Raw genomic sequence first — 13,114 nt, 5'->3', positions numbered from 1 at the left:
TCATTCTTATCCTATCATAAAAAAGGAATCCAAATCTTAACTAACTCTAACAAATTCAAATAATAAAAAAGTAAAAAAGGAAATATTTACATATCAATTACACCTATATCCTTTCTAGAATCTTCTAAATGATACAGCTCATGCTTCTCTTTCATTTTATCAAAACAAGGCACATGTACTGCCAACTGTCTCATTACTTTCTTCTTCTTCTTCTTCTTCTTCTTCTTCTTCGTTTCATCATAGACTTTAGGTTCTTTTCTCTTTTTCATTAACGGGAATATTATCTCTGAATTTTCCGACAACACCCCTCCTCAAGTTGGAACCCGAAGTTCGGAGACCCAACTTGCTCAAAAATGCTCAATGTAAAGGTCCTGCAAGAGATTTGGTAAACAATTCTGCGAGCTGAGATGAAGAAGGGACATAGGATAGTGATATCAGCCCATCCAGTAATTTTTATCGAACAAAATGACAATCCAGTTCGATGTGCTTTGTGCGCTCGTGAAAGACTGGATATTTTGCTATATGTATTGCTGCCTGACTGTCACAACAAAGAGGTACCGACAAAGAGGGTTCTGCTGATAAATCATTTAGCAACTGCACTATCCATGTAATTTCTGCCACTATACGTCTCATGGATCTATATTCAGCTTCTGCAGAACAGAGGGCCACCACTGGCTGTTTTTTTGATTTTCAAGAAATTGGACATCCTCCTAAACTTAAGAAGAATCTACTCACTGATCTCCTGGTTTCTGAGCAAGATGCCCAATCTGAATCGCAATAAGCCAATAGTTGAAATATTGGCTCAGATGTTAAATATAATTTGAAACCTGGATCATTGCATAAATATCTTAATGTATGCATCGTTGCTTCATAATGTCCAGAACAGGGAGAGTGCATGTATTGACTCAAGGTTTGGACAATGTAAGACAAATCTGGTCTTGTATTGGTTAAAAAGTTTAATTTTCCAATGAGTCGTCTATAAATTATTGGATTTGGGAGAGGCCTGCCACATTCTGATGTGAGCTTGAGAGTGGGATTCAATGGAGTGGAAACAGATCTTGAATCAGGACAGTCAAATTCTTTGAGGAGCTCTAGAGTGAATTTCCTTTGTGTGACAACCAATCCACCCCCCTCACGAACAAGCTCCAGGCCTAAAAAATAGTGAGCAAGCCCCAAATTTTTTATTTGAAATTCAGAATCCATAAATGTTTTAATGGCAGAAATTCAGAAGAATTATTTCCTGTGAGCAAAATATCGTCAACGTACACAACAAGAATTGCGATGAGAGGACCAGAAACTTTGAAAAATAAGGAATAGTCATTACGAGAGGCGGTAAAGCCTCTAGTCTTCAAAGCAGAAGATAGTTTGGCATACCATTGTCGAGATGCCTGCTTCAAACTATACATAGATTTACGTAAGCGACAAACCGTAGATGGAGAAGGAGCAGGCAATCCCGGAGGAAATCTGATGTAGACTTCCTCATCCAAATCACCATGAAGAAAGGCGTTATTGACATCCAGCTGGAATAAATCCCACTTCCTTTTAACAACTATTGAAAGAAGGCATTGGATGATTGTCATCTTGACAACAGGACTGAAAGTTTCAAAATAATCCAAGCCTTCCCTATGTGTATCTCCCCAAATAACTAGTCGCGCCTTGAGTCTCTTCAAAATCCCATCAGACTTTAGTTTGACCTTGTAAACCCATTTGCAAGGCAAAACAACTTTTCTAGGAGGTAATGGGACAGCTTCCCAGGTATGATTTGTTTCTAGTGCCGCAAACTCTTAAGTCATTGCAGCCTTCCATCCAGGGTGCAACACTGCTTGTTGATAAGAATGTGGTTCTTGTATTTGGCAAATAGAGGTGAGAATAGATTGATTGTGAGGGGAAAGTGCAGCAAAAGCAAAAGAATGCAGAGGAAGACAAGGAGCGTCAGGAGAAATAAGAGAAGAGGCAGAATTACAAATATAATCCGAAAGAAATATAGGAGCAGAATGTACTCGTTGTGATTTGTGCAATACCTGGCCATGTGGAGAAGGTAACACCAGAGTAGGAACCTGCACAGTAGCATCAGTAGAAATAGGGGACTGAGATGGAGAAATATTAGAAACAGGAGTAGGTATAAAAGAAGTAGGAGATGGAGGTGGAGCGATGGAGTCAGAAAAAGAGGTAACTGGAGAAGAAGTAGGCGGAGGAGAATAGTCTGTGCTAGGAAAAGAAGAGGCGGGAAACAGCTTCTGAAGAGGAGTTGAATAGGCGAAAGGAAAAATATGCTCAAAGAACTTGACAATCCTGGAGATAATGATTTGATTTGTCTGCAAATTGAGAGTCTTGTACCCTTTCTTCCCAAAAAGGTATCCCAAAAAACACAAGGAACAGCACGAGGGCTCAATTTGTCCCTGTGTCGAGGCAATGTAGAGGTAAAACATAAACATCCAAAGGGTCGGAGATAGTTATAATCAGGAACTTTCCCAAAAAGAATTTGGTAGGGTGATTTATTGTGTAAAACTTTAGAAGGGAATCGATTTAGTAAATAAGTGGCAGTCAACAAACAGTCTCCCCAATACTTCTTTTGGGTATGAAATTGAAAGAGAAGAGCCCGACAAGTCTCTAATAAGTGCGTATGCTTGCGCTCGACGATGCCATTGTGTTGCGGGGTATCCACACAAGTGGTTTGATGTAAAATTCCTTGAGATTGTAGAAAAACTTTATGTTCAAAACCAGAACCCAGTTCAAAGGCATTGTCCGATCTAATGATTTGGACTTTGACAGAAAATTGTCGATCAATGAAGGATAAAAAAGATTTGAAAGAGGAAAAAGAATCAGATTTGGTACTTAAGAGAAATGTCCAAGTACATCTAGAGAAATCATCAACTATAGTCAAAAAATATTTTTCAGCTCTGTAAGTTGGAGTATTAAAAGGCCCCCAAGTGTCAATATGTAGTAATTGAAAGCAACTAGTTGAAGAGATAGAACTAAGAGGGAATGGTGGCTTAGTTTGTCTAGCCATAGGACATATATCGCAAGGAAAGTCATCTTTCTCAGTAAAAGAGACAGTAGGAATATGTTTCATAGCCGCATAAGGCAAGTGCCCAAGTCTATAATGCCATAATTTAGAAGAAGAGAAAACATTGGAAACAGAAACAACTTTATTGATAGCTGAAATAGTATTGCAAACAGGACTTATGACAGAATGGCTTGAAAACCTTGAAGAAACTTACTCTTGAGATAAAGAACTAGACATATGACTCTGAACTTGTGACAATAAACTAGACTGGCGCAGACTTGGAGTGATCGAAGCTGAGGTAGAATGTTGCAGGGAGGTGTTACTTCTCAGCACATAGAGCCTTGTATTGGCTTCACCAAAAAAAGGTTCATTCTTCATTGAAGGGACCTGCATAGCATATCCAAATTTAGAAAAAATTAAGTCACAATCAAACTGCTCACAAAGCCTATGAACATAAAGAAGATTTTTCTTAAAAGAAGGGATAAATAGAACATTGTGGAGCTCTAAGTCGCTAGCCAGATGCACACTACCTACTACATGCACTTTGAGTTTGTAGGAATTAGGAAATGTGACTGAAATTGGAGAGTCTAAATATTTAAGGTTATGCAAAAGAGTTTGATCAAACGTCATATGTTGTGAAGCCCCAGTATCAATGATCCAAAATTTACTGCTTGAAGGAGAAAATAAAGAACCAAAGATATTACCATCATCTCTAGTTTGATGTTGAGAAAAAAGAGAAAAGAAAATATTACAAACAGTAGCTGTACCAGCCAGATTTGCACTAGCAGATGCCTCAGAGTTTCCAGCACTAGGATCATCACACTGCATGGTCTGGAAAGCTTTGGACAATTTCTCACATTGTGCCTTGCTAAAAGGTTTATTGGTGATGAAGTTCAACATGTTGTCTCTTGGATTTGTGGAGGAATGGACACCTCCTGTTTGGACTGCATTAGCATAAGAATCTGAGTTTCCCTCTTGCTTCTGTTTCTGACCATTAAACTTAAAATGGGGAGATATCCAATAAGCTTGTAGCAGTTTGCTTTGATATGATTAGTCTTCTTGCAATATCTGCAGAATAAGTCCGTTTGTTTCACTTCATGGGTTCCTTCGTGTTGTCCAGCTTTACTATCAAACTGCTTCTTTGGAGGTGTCCATCTTTGAGCACCTTTTTGATTCACAAAAAATGCAGAAGCATCAGTAGACATAGAATTGTTATTATGTACCTGTTTTTGGGATTCCTCATGTAATACGATAGAATAAGCCTGAGATGCTGTTGGAAGTGGTTTAATCATCAATATATTCCCTCTTGCAGCGCTATAACCTTCATTGAGCTCCATCAGAAATTGTAGCAACTTTTGATCCTCATTCATTTTGTGATTATGTCCTTTAGCTCCACATTTGCAATCACAGGTGCAGATCATGAAAGTATTCAATTCCTTCATCTGATCCCAGGCTTTTTTTCAGGTTGGTGAAATAACCAGCTACATTATGAGATCCCTGAGTCATATTGATGAGTTCCCTTTGTAGCTAAACAACTTGGTTCCATCAGCCTGTCTATATCTCTTTTCTAATTCTCCCCATAATTCAACAGCAGTCTGAGAGTAAAGAACACTCTCAGCTATGTCTTTGCTCAAGGCATTAAGAAGCCAGGAGAGAACCATGTCATTACATCTTGGCCAATGAACTAACAAAGTACTCTCTGTGTCTGGAATTTTGAAGGATCCATTGATAAAACCAAGCTTATTTTTGGCTGAGAGGGAGATTAGAACCCCTCTTTTTCAGCTACCAAAGCTGGTACCATCAAAGCTTGTATTGATCAGATTCATGCCAGGTGAATCTGAAGGAGAAAGGAAATAAGGGTGTGAGACATCTATCTGCTCACTAGTTTTCTTAGAAGAAATTCATGTCTCTTCACCCATTGATTAGAGTTGAAGGAAGCAGAAAATGATTCTTAGATGAGTAAAAAATAAATAGAAACAATATGAATCTAGAGTGGCTCTGATACCATGAAAAACTTAAAGAAAGAAATAAGCATTAGAAAAATTCTCTTCTGTGTATTCATCCACAGTAGCCTCCCTATTTATACAAGTTGTTCATTTTTATCCTATCATAAAAAAGGAATCCAAATCCTAACTAACTCTAACAAATTCAAATAATAAAAAAGTAAAAAAGGAAATTATTTACATATCAATTACACCTATACCCTTTCTAGAATCTTCTAAATGATACAGCTTATGCTTCTCTTTCATTTTATCAGAACAAGGCACATGTACTGCCAGCTGTCTCATTTCTTTCTTCTTCTTCGTTTCATCAGAGACTTCAGGATCTTTTCTTTCTTTTTCATTAACGGGAATATTATCTCTAAATTTTCCGGCAACAAGCCTAGGGTTAAGCCTCGTATGAACTTATTAATGTTCCTATTGTACAGTACACCCAATACTTCTTCTCAAGACAACAACCATTCTTAAAAGAGTGGAGAAATGATATTTTATTTCCTATTGAAGGAAATCTGTATCTACGAATTAGCAGGAAAACTATATCGTTTTTTTTTTGTTCTAAACATTTAAACTTAGCAGAACATTTATACATTAACATTGCCGCACCCTCTCCAATCATTACACCAAGTATTAATTAATCATCAACATATAATGGCTACAACCTAATTGCCTCAATTTTCCAATCCTACTATGCTGCTACTCTTCTCTTTTTATTTTATTTTAAAAAAAAAAATTCTCCATCCAATTTTATAATATTAACAAAAGAGACCAAAGAATTAATCTACAGAAATCTAAATTTTCAAGTCCAAATTAACAAAACTTCCGTTCTTACCCTTTCTAATTAACAATATACTAGATTACTAGTAACAACTCTCTATTAGAAATCATCAACAAAAGAGTAAAAACTTTCAAGACCCTTAATTAATCTAAAAAAACTAGAAGCCATTGATTAAAACAAAACTCAATTCTCTTATCCAACCAAATTTCACTAATCCCAGTAGGATGTCAATACATTAGAAATTTAAGATTAAGAATTATTCCTATGTTTACCTGATCAAACTGACGTTCGGTGGTTTCCTCTCGCAACCGCAAGGTAAGTTCTGCTTCTCGCTTTATTTTTCTTTTCTAGGTTAATTAGGTACTTAAAATTATAAAACCCACTAACGTATTTTTAATAAATATTGGGCAAGTGGTATAAGGTATTAATAATTTACAAACCTGACCCCTTAATTGAAGAGTAGTAAAAATTAGTTGTAAAATACAATTCGATAGAATTGGTTTTATATTAACATTAGTTATTTAGTTCAAATAATATAAGTTTATTTTTAAAACTATTGTGTTATAATGTTTTTTTTATTAGTGATAAGTAAGATTTAATTAGATATATTATATTTTTATGATTAATTAGTAATATATTTTGTTGCTTAGATTATTTTTTGATGAATGTTGTCATTATTTATCTCCATACACGTCAATTTAATTTAATATACGAGGTATAAAAATAGACGCTAAAAAAGAAAATTAAAATATTTCCACAAGGTTATTGTAGCCATTATACTTGTCTCAAAACAATTGTCTTTAAAGATATTGGCTTTTACTAGCCATTCTAATTGCCTCTAAATCTACTTACATTTGACAACTAGTGAACTTATTTGCGCTTCGCGCGGAGAAATAAATTATATCACCCGTCTTTTTTTGAAATAATTTTTACTTTATTTAAAAATTAATTTTGACTATGAAAAAATCAAATTAAACCTCCATGTTTAGAATTTCAAATAAAATGTTATTTTGTCTCATTTGTGAAAAAAATATAACAAAACATAACTCTGATTTTAAAAATATCTAGTAAAATGAAAAATATTTAATTTCAAATTATATATGGACAAAAGCCCACCAAATTCATGATTTATTTTTTCTTTCTTTCTAATACTCGAATATTAAAATCATCAAACAATATAATCAATTTTATTTTTAATATTTGTTTCAAACGTATAATCTAAATAGAAGAAATTATAATATACATAAAAGTCTTTTTCAAAACTTAAGTTTAATTCTAAACCAAAAGTTACATAAAAACATTATCGACATTTTGTTTTAAGTAAACATGAAAAAATACGTATAAAAATAGCTTGTTAACAGACCTTTGAATATATATTTCTTTACTAAGTTATCTATTTATTTAATTAGTCTTTGCTACTAAAGAAATAATTAAATGAAAACATAATATCAGAAAATTTCTTTAAAAACACATCTCATTGTATCGTCCAAAAAAAAAAAGAATATAAACACAAAAATAACTTCCATCCGTTTTTCTACTAAATAATATTTTTTGTTAAATGTTGATATTCATTTGGTGAGTAGGTATAAATATAATGATATTCAATTTTTTTAAATCAAGTTATGAAGTTTTTAAAGTTTTCAAGATTCATAAATGCACAAAGTAATACTAAAAGAAAATAATATGTTCAATCTATTTGAGAATTTATAGAAAAGGCTAATGGGTCGGGCAAGCTATATATGCTTCATTAATGCTTAATTTTTTCCTTCCAAAGACAATAGAAACATTACATATCTTAATAAGTATGGAGCAATGAAAACACATTTAAGCCTTACAAAATATAACTATTCTAACAATTCCTATAATCATACTTAAATACCATGAACGTCTAAGAAAACTCATATGCATGAAATTCTGTTTCTTCTTCTTTTTTTCTCTCAATTGAATTTTATATCTAACTATGATTCTTCTAGATATTTAATTAGTTGAAATGTGAGTGTCATATATTTGTGGTGATTTTTTTTTCTTGTGTATATTTTTTTTTTCTAATAATTAATTTTCTTAAGCACTTTTAGTCTTTCAGTGAAAATGTACTATATTGAATTAAAGAAATTATTTGCAGGCAAGCGATAAAAAATCTATAGGTAGATATTTCAAGTATTTTTCTTTCAAATATTTGTTGTGATCATATCATCTAATTTTTAAGAATATAATTGAGAATTTTCATTCATTAAAATATCAAACTTGATTGAAATGTTCAATGCATTAATTTGTAATTCCGATTATATGTGAATGAATTGTATTCACAAGAACAAAAAGGACATCACAATAGAGATTTTTTAAACAGAGATCTAATAATAGATGATGAGGAAAAAAATATATAAAAAAAGCTAAATTACTTCTACAATTATATATTATACTAAAGCTAAAAATGCATAACTTAATTTCCCTTTGTGTCACTACATTGTATTTTTGATTTATACTATACTAAAGCTAAAAATGCGTAACAACTGAACTTCCCTTTGTGTCACTTTATGATATTTTTGATTTATTTGAAGAATTTTATTCCTTAGAACGAATATGATATATGTCAAACCTCAATGTTTTATTATTATACAAAGAGATCAATGAATATTGAAATGAAATACTTTTCAAGAATGGAAAGATGTGACATACAATTAGATATACTTTTCAATACATTTATTTTTGTGAAGGTAAATACAATTAATATAACATTTAAACTTTTCAAGAATGAAAAGATGTAGTGAAACAAAACTAAAAAGAGTAATAATATAAGTGAGAAAATAGACAAGAAATGTAGAGAGACAAGAGAGAATATTCTTATTCTTCCAAGTATATTCACGTGTTTTCTAAATCTTCAAGTGCATAACACATCCTCAAGACCTCTATTTATAGTGTTATAAGAGGAATACAAAAAGATAGCAATAAACATGATATTAATTATTGAGAATGTGGGGAATATTAAAGGGTGAAGTAGATAAATGAGGAGATGGTAGAGGTGTGAGTATTATTACACATAAATATATCTTGAATTTATGGACATCCACTTTAATATAATATATTTACAACAAAACATTAATTATGTACAAATAATAATTATATTAAAAATGAGGAGAAAAATTAAAAAATGTCCAAAAAAAAGAGAAAAAAGATAAATAGGAATGGAAGTCATAGAGATGTGTCACATCACCTTGTCTATGTTTCTCTTTTATATATATATATGGTTATTGATTTGTCACACACCTTAAGAAACAATAAATAATAGTAATATTACTTTTTTGAATATATTTAAATTTAATAGCAAGGGTAAAATAGACACAAAATGATAAATTATCTTTTGATTTTTCAAACAGGACAAGTATTGTTGGACAACTATTTTTAGTATAGTGGACAAGTAAAGATGAACGAAGGAATATCATCTAAAAATTACATAAAAGTATTATAAATCATAACAATTAGCAACTTAAATGTCTAAAAACCTTATAAATAGTAGTTGACTCGAAATCTCATCTTTATATATAAATTGAAATAAAAGAAGTAAAATATATAATTGAATATTGCGTAAAGGTACTATAAATTGCAATAGTTATCAACTTAAATATCTAAAAGTCTTATAAAAAATTGATTGACTCTCGAAATTGAAACAAATAAGCTAATCCATATTATATAAAATTTACATTGAAAAGATACTATAAATCACAATGATTAACAACTTAAAATATTTAAAAGACATATAAAAAGTTCGATTGACCCTCATATCAGCGTCACATAAATATGGATAGACGAGTAACATATATTTTTTAAAATAACGTAAAAGTAATATAGATCATAATTAAAAAATTATAAAAATTAAAAGACATAAAAACAATTAAATTGATTCTAGAAAATTTATCCGTATCACATAAATTAAAACAAGTAGAGTAACATATATTATTTAAAAATTACAGTACTATAAATCAAATAATTAACAATTTAAAATATCTAAAAATTATATTAAAATTTAATTGATCTATATCACATAAATTAAGATAAAAATAATAATAAATATTGAGTCCGTGCTAGCACATGCACCTGTGTCTAGTACTAACATACAAATTACAATAACCACTAATCATCACAATCAGTATAAAACTCTCAATATTTTTTTTTTAATAAAATCAGCACTCATTTCTTGTGGAGTGTCTTAGAACATAGATAATAATTATAATACGAATAGAACATAGCTAATAATTATAAATGAATAGAACATAGAAAATAATTATAATATGAATAAACAAAAAAGGTAATTATTTTTGACAAGGAGTTACTCGGATTAGTAGACACCCCTCACTTTCAACCTTAAGGTTGTAAGTTCGAGCCACTAAGAAAGAAAATGTGGGAGCTCCAGGAGGGTGGGAGGAGGGGTAAAAAAAAAAGTAAATAGAATATCTTTTGTTTCCCTTAAATAATTAATCAATTTTGATAAAAGTACTAGATTTAAAAGTTTCTTTTTTTTCGAAAAACATATTTATGAAAGCTCAAATTATATAATTTTTTGAATTAGAAAACTTCTTTTTAGAGTATGTATTAGTACACATTTTTTTAACTCGAGAGATATAGATTTGACTTCTCATGATGTCAATTTTCATAATTTTGAGTATTCTTTAATCATTCAAAAATGATTTATAGAACATGAATCTATTCACAATATATTTAGGTTATAAAATTAGCTATATTGATCAAATGTCAATTATATTGCTAAAGTGTCAAATAATTGTTAATTATTGTAATAATATATAATATGGAGTATTTAAGTCATTTAGAGTATAATAATTAATATATAATATGTAGTATTTAAGTGGAAGGTAGTGGGGCCCACATATAAATATATTGGATATTAATAGTGATTCTTATTGGAACACATGTTGCCTTGTGGTGAAAACTTATTCACTCTTCTTATATAGTAATATATAAATTAAATGAATTAGTGACTAAAAAAATGGTCGCTAACAGAACATAATTAGCCATCCTTACATTGCATTTAGTAGCCATCATAATGGCCACAAACAATTGCCATTATAGCTTGCGTTTCTTGCGGCAATATAATATACCTTTACCAGCATTCGTCTGCATGGCCGTGAAAGGCTTTAGCGACCCAGCAATAATGGCCAAATGCAAATGGCCGGTAAATGCTTTACCAGTGATTGTTATTGCCACTAATGACCTTTATTATTGCCGCTAAATTCCTTTTTTGTTGTAGTTATATGTGTATTTTTCAACCAAACCATTAAAGAAATTTTTTCAAAATTCAGATTAATTATCATTTTAGTAAATCTTCTTAGGATGATTAATAGTAATGTAAACTGGCTGCATTGTGTCATCATCTGTCAACAAACCTATCAATTGTTTAATTTTGATAATGATAAAAGTTTAGTGCACTACACTTTGTTTCACAATTATAAAATACAAAAGAAATACCCCCACTGAGCATCTCATATCTATAGTAGCATTAAATTAATTAAAGTGAAACAATTTGATTTTCTTCTTGTGTAATGTAAAGTGTATTGGACTGTGTGCTCATTTGTCAATAGAAATCCATCATTTCTTTTGATTATTAAGCAAATGATAAAGGTAAGTACATTGTCTTTGTGTTCTCACTTATTGCTTGTCCAATCATATATTCTGATTGCTATGAATAATGTTTTGTTTACTCATGAGCAGTCGTTTATTGGTTATCGGTTTGTGTCATGATCCAAAAATGGACGTGATGACACTTGTCTATTCCCATCAAGACAAGTTAGCCTCAATCCAACGAAACAAAAGAAAAATGGAAAGATAAAGCAAGAATAAGATAAAAGCAGAAAATTCACTCACAACTGGAACTGACTGAATAGGCGGTGTCTCAACACTAGAGTCATAAATTCAGACTAAGTGATAGATGCACCCCTTAGAGACCAACTTTCTGGTCTTAAGGTATGAAATGAAACGACCCTTAGGAAACTGAAACTTGACTACTCGAGTTCTATAATCAACTGAAGCATAACAAGCATGAAGCCAGTCCATACCTAGAATAACATCAAAGTCCACCATGTCTAGCTCGACTAAGTCAACCATAGTGTCCTTATGATTGACAGAGATGGTACAATTACGATAAACTCTTATGCTAGAATATACTCACCAACAGGTGTGGAAACACTGAAGGGCTCAAAAAGTCGTTTGAGAAAAATATCAAACCTCATAGTTATATACGAAGTCATAAAAGATAGACTCGGACCTGGATCACGTAATGCATATATATATCAAAAGTAAAGACTTTGATACATCTGGTGAATTCTCATACTCTTGGAGACTGGTTATAGCATACAAATGGTTTGCTCCTACACCTGTCCCTGAAGTAGCTCCTCTTGGAGTAGCTCTGTCTATCGGAGCCGCTGTAGAAGATTGGGCTCTATTTCCCCCATTACCATTACCCTGCATGTTCTTAGGGCATTCCCTGGAAAAGTGACCCATCCTTCCACGCTTGTAGCAAACATTAGTACTAACACGACATTCTCCGGGATGGAGCTTACCACACTTACCACAAAGTGGGTTGCGAGTGAACCCTTGTGCTACATTGCCCTGCGACTGAGAACCTTGAACTCTAAAATTCTGAAAGTTCTGGTTTCTATAATCATTTCTCTTCCTTGGTGCAGGTGCACTAGTTGACGATGGAGCGGGTCTAGATAATCTCTAATGAAATATTGATCGGTTTATATTCTCGATTTTCTGCTGGCCAGACTCATGACTTGTTGTCTTATATCTCTTGCTACAGAACTCTTCCATGTCCTTCTACTTGTCTCCTCAACCTGCTGCACATGAATCATAAGCCAGACTATGTCCATGTCTCATATTAACATAGCCGTCTTACCTTCTTTACTCGATAAGTGTGATAGTTCAGACACGAACAAGCTCATTTTTCTCCTCATATATGCCACCATCTCCGGAGCATAGCAGGATAGTTGAGTGAACTTGAGGTTGTACTCTTGTACACCCATAGATTCCTGCTTCAAATTAAGGAACTCTCTTATATTGGCTTCATTTATCTCTCATAAAAAGAAGCGCCCCAATAAAGCATCCTTGAACACAGCCCAACGCAATGGTGGTGCCCCTGTTACCCTATTTTTTTCCACTGATCATACCATATCCTAGCAATATCTTTGAGCTTGTATGTAGCCAACTGCACACGCTAAACATCCGCAACATGCATGACCTCAAACATCTTCCGAAGTTCATCTACAAAGTTTTTTGGATCCTCATTGAGCTTTGACTCAGTGAACTCCGGGGGACTTATTC

This window comes from Solanum tuberosum, unplaced genomic scaffold, assembly GCF_000226075.1.
Source record: "Solanum tuberosum cultivar DM 1-3 516 R44 unplaced genomic scaffold, SolTub_3.0 scf00069, whole genome shotgun sequence".
Taxonomy (NCBI): Eukaryota; Viridiplantae; Streptophyta; class Magnoliopsida; order Solanales; family Solanaceae; genus Solanum; species Solanum tuberosum.
This window is presented reverse-complemented; position numbering follows the sequence as displayed.